Here is a 4,879-nt window from a genome sequence, read left to right on the forward strand (position 1 = left end):
AACAAACCTAAAACAATGAAAAAGTACATTAGTGCACCCTCGCGCGGAGAAATTTAGGGGGGTAGACCCGCCGGGGCACACATACCGCTGTTTTTGGGGGGAGGAGGGGGAGAACGACCGCTGGAGCACCGGAATCCCACCAAATCTTGCATGTGGACCTATGATATGTGTGAAAGTGTGGTGGAAGGTGTAATGGTGCAAAAGTAGCTCCCCTAAACCCTAAACCCTAAACTGGGGAGGCTTCGAGCCCTAAACCCCTAGACCCTAAACCATTAACTACATGTGCTGACACAGGAGCTGCAAAACCCTGCATCATAAACCCAAACCCTAACCCTAAACCCTAAACCTATACCTAACCATAAATCCGAACCTTGACCCTAAACCCTAGCCCTACCCCTAAATTCTAACCCTAACCCTAAACCTAACCCTAACCAGTAGATCAGGCACACCCTCGTGTGATAATGGCTCTAGCTGCGGGTATGCCGGAGGCTACCATGTGCCAAAGGGTCCCAATCTTGGTTTTCCATGTGTATATGTCCTAAACAAACCTAAAACAATGAAAAAGTACATTGGTGCACCCTCGCACGGAGAAATCTAGGGGGGTAGACCCGCCGGGGCACACATACCGCTATTTTTGGGGGAGGAGGGGGAGAATGACCGCCGGAGCACCGGAATCCCACCAAATCTTGCATGTGGACCTATGATATGTGTGAAAGTGTGGTGGAAGGTGTAATGGTGCAAAAATAGCTCCCCTAAACCCTAAACCCTAAACTGGGGAGGCTTCGAGCCCTAAACCCCTAGACCCTAAACCATTAACTACATGTGCTGACACGGGAGCTGCAAAACCCTGCATCATAAACCCTAACCCTATGGCGTGGCGCTTCTTGTCACCAAAGCGTCGCATAGCTTGCTTCACCGGTTTGGCACCCGGATTTATGTTGAGGTAGTGCTCAGCGAGTTCCCTTGGTACTCCGGACATGTCAGAAGGTTGCCATGCGAAGATATCCATGTTAACTCAGAGGAACTCGACGAGCGCGCTTTCCTATTTGGTGTCCATGTTGGCTCCGACTGACACCTGTTTGGAGCTATCTCCGACCTTGAGGTCGACCTTCTTGGTGTCTATCGCGGCCCTGAACGAGTTTTTCTGCTCGGAGATCTGTTTCTTGGTGGTCTGCATCTCAGTCGGATCCACCGCGGCTCTGTAGCCTTGCAACTCCTCGTCGAATAACACAGATTCTGCGAAGGCTGCTTCACCAACTTCGCACTCTCGAGCTTTTTTGTAGTCTCCGGATATGGTGATCATACCTTTAGGACCTGGAATCTTGAGCTTATTGTAGATGTAGCACGCCCTTGCGTGAAACTTGTGATAGGTGGGCCTGCCGAAAATGACGTGGTAGGAGCTCTTGAAAGGCACAACTTCAAACGTGATCATTTCTTCGCGGAAATTATTAACATCGCCGAATGCCACGGGAAGTCTGATACTGCCCAGGGAATTGGCTTTTTTACCCGGAACCACACCGTGAAACTCAGTGTTGCTGTGCTTGAGCTGTTCCTTGGTAAGCTGCATCTTCTCCAGAATCTCCAGGTACATGATATTCAAGCTGGCTCCGCCATCCATAAGGCACTTGGAGAAGTCATACCCATCAATGCGGGGACTCACAACCAAGGCGTAACACTCTTTTGGGATAATGGTTGGATGATCCGCCCTGTCAAACGTGCAAGGATTTTCCGACCACCTGACATACTGCGGCACAGCCGGAACTGTGGCGTTCAGGATCCGGAGAGCTGATTTGCTTGCACGGACTGTGGGCGTTCCGAGGAAAGTGTGGTATGCGCCAGCACTCTTTTTGACGAAGGGGTTGGGTTTGTTTGCTGCGGAAGCCTCTTTAGGATCCGGCGAAGCATCATCCTCATCCATCGCCTCGGAACTATCTTCGTCCTTTTCCTTGTTCTTGCCCTTGCCTCCTTTGCCGCGTGGGCGGTGCTTCCGGGCCCGCTTGTATCCTGCTTCCGGGTCACCTTTTAGATCATTGACCCACTTGCAGTTCCGGTTAGTATGGGAGGACTTGCCAGTAGCCGGATCCATATGGGCCAGGCATGGCATGTCCCGGTATTCTTCATACGTTTGGGGAGCGCGGAATCCAGCAGTTGTGACCTCGTCAGTGCGCTGTTGACCCCTGCCGGCTCCGCCTCCACGTCCGCGGCCTCTTCCGCCTCCTTGATCTCCGCGTTGGAACGCCATGGTGACCATGTCGGATCCGCCGCTCTTCTGGTCGTCGGGGGGATTTTTCCGCTTGTTGCTGTTGCTGCCGCCATTATCACGATTTTTCTTCTGTTGGTGGAGGGGCATGGCTGTAGCGGCTAGTTCTCCTCCTGCGTCGTCATCGGCGGCGGAGTGAGTACTTGCAATGCCAATCATGTCATCCAGCGTTAACTTGTTTTCATTGTTCAGGCAAGTAAGCTTGTGCCGGAGTAGTCCTCCCCTTTGGAGTCCACCGATGAAGGCGTGCATGGCTGTGCTATTATCCACATTCTCACACTCGTTCCTGGTTGCTAACCATCATGTGAGGAAACTCCGTGATGTTTCACCTTTCTTCTGGATACAGGCTTGCAAATCGCTTGCTGTGGCAGGTCTTTTGTAGGTGCCTCTGAAGTGCTTCTCGAAGGCTATCTTCAAGTCAAACCAACAAAAGATGGTGTTTTTCGGGAGGTCGCCGAGCCAAGTACGAACTGGGCCAATAAGGTACAACTGGAGCATGCGGCAAGCGATTCTCTGGTTCCCTCCGGCGAAGCTTACTGCGTTGAAGTAGTCTTCGATCCAGGTGTCGGGCCTTTCACTGCCATCATAGTGCTTCAGATTTCCGGGTAACTTAAGGTTCAAGCCTTTCGGATATGGCTCCTCTCGGATCATCCTGCCAAAGCACTTTGGGCCAATGTACTCAGATCTGTACTCATTGAGACGTTCCCTTGCGTCGCGTGGGCCGGAGCGGGGGGACTTCGAGCGAGAGCGAGATCTCCGGCCTCCGCCTCCGCCTCCGCCCCCTCCACTGGGTGGTGGGGAGGGAGATTTGCGAGGAGGCCTGTGGGACCTTTTGCTTCCGCCTTCGGATTCGCCACACCCCTCGCGCTGCTGACTCCGGCTTCGGTGGCTACCTTCCCGATGATGGCTATCGCCTCCGTCGTTCCGGTTTCTGCGGGGCTCCGGCTCGCGTTCTTCATTCCGGCTTCGACGAGGTTCCGGCGCATGCTCCGTGTTCCGGTTCCTCTGAGGGGCCACGTTGTCGCGGATATTGATTCCGCTAGGACCATGGGGCCTGGTGTTTCCGACTGGACTACGATGGCGAGGAGGCGGAGGAGGCGCCTGGCGTCTTGGCGGAGGTGACGGGTTCCGGTACTTGTCTCTTCCAGTGTACATCGGATCCTTTCCCTTTCTTGGGTCCGTCGGAGGTGTTTTCGATGGTACCGGGATCGGATTTGGATGTTCTCTGGTCCTTCTTCTACGCTCCGTGGATCCGGTGCGTGATTCATCGTCACGATGCTGTCTTCCGGAGGCGTCCTTCTGTGCGGTGGATGCACATATATCCGGGTTGGATTCCAACCTGCGCGAAGTGTCAGCCTTACTCTGCTGCTTCATTGCTGAAGCCACCAGCGTGCGGAGGTGCGCGATGTCAATTTCCTCATCTTGCTTGGCCAAGATCTCCGCAGCTTTCTTCATATTGTCCTTTGGAGTGGCGAGCGGCTGCTGGTTCGTGGGAGTTGCAAAGTTGATCTTTCGAGGGCCAATGGCCTCCCGGCGGATTCTATCTGCCTCCTTACCAGCGTCCTGCATCATGGTTTCCCACCGCGCTCGGAGTTTCTTAGCTTCTTCCAAGCATTTTGCGGCTTCGCGCTCTCTCTTGAGGAAACTTTCCATCACTGCTCCTGCCTCTTGCCTTTCTTCCAGCATTGCTGCTGCAGTGTTGGCAAATACTTGGGCGGTGGCCAGCATCTCCTTTCTTTTCGCTTCTAGAACTTCAGGATTGGCAGCTTCGTCCGGAGTTATGGGTTTGTTGAGGATTTCCAAGTGGGCAATGGCACCCCGGCCGGCCTGTTCGACGAGCTCATCTGCGGTCATGTATTCCGTGTGGCCGGAGATGTGTCCTTCTCCGGATTCCGGCTCGACGTGGTAGCGAGGCCGCGAAGGCGGAGTCTCCGAAGTGGACGGATCCCGGAGTCCAACGGCGGTCGGGGTTTCTTCTTCAGTTTCCTGCTCCAGCCCAGTTATGGTTGCAAGGACCTGTTTAGGCGGAGCGGACTCTGCTTCAGCTGCCTCCTTATCTGCCAACTCTTTCATGGCTCGATCATACTCCTCTGTGTTCATGGTGGAAACATCATCTGACTCTGGGCTCAAATTGCCCAGGATTGATTCTTCTTTGTCTCCGGCATCCTCTTGCTGACCCGGGGCGTCGCTGTCTCCGGCAGCCTCCTGCTGATCCGGGGCGTCGCTGTCTCCGGTAGCGTCAACCTGCATGGGTCTGACTTCCTCCGGAGGAGGAGCGGTTCCTGCGGTATGTGCGAGGAAGTGCACGAAGTGGCACCTTTGCTTCTCTAACACCTGGGAGACCCAGGCGGATCTGCATTGGTCTTCCACCGTAATTTCCTGCTCAGGGGCGGATTGGGTGGGTTTTGAAATTTCCGGATCAGAGGCGGAACCTTCCTTAGGAAGCTCCTGTGTCTCAGATCGGATCTTCGCGACAGCGTCCTGCTCAATGGCGGTCGCGTCAGCGTGGCTTACCATAGAGTTTTCGCCGGAATCGGCGGCCTCGCCGATGAAGATGTGAATCCCGCCAATCGGGACTATGGAGAGCTTGACGGGGTTTGTCTTAGCCGGAATCCAGCA

Source organism: Lolium perenne, chromosome 1 (assembly GCF_019359855.2).
Source record: "Lolium perenne isolate Kyuss_39 chromosome 1, Kyuss_2.0, whole genome shotgun sequence".
Taxonomy (NCBI): domain Eukaryota; kingdom Viridiplantae; phylum Streptophyta; class Magnoliopsida; order Poales; family Poaceae; genus Lolium; species Lolium perenne.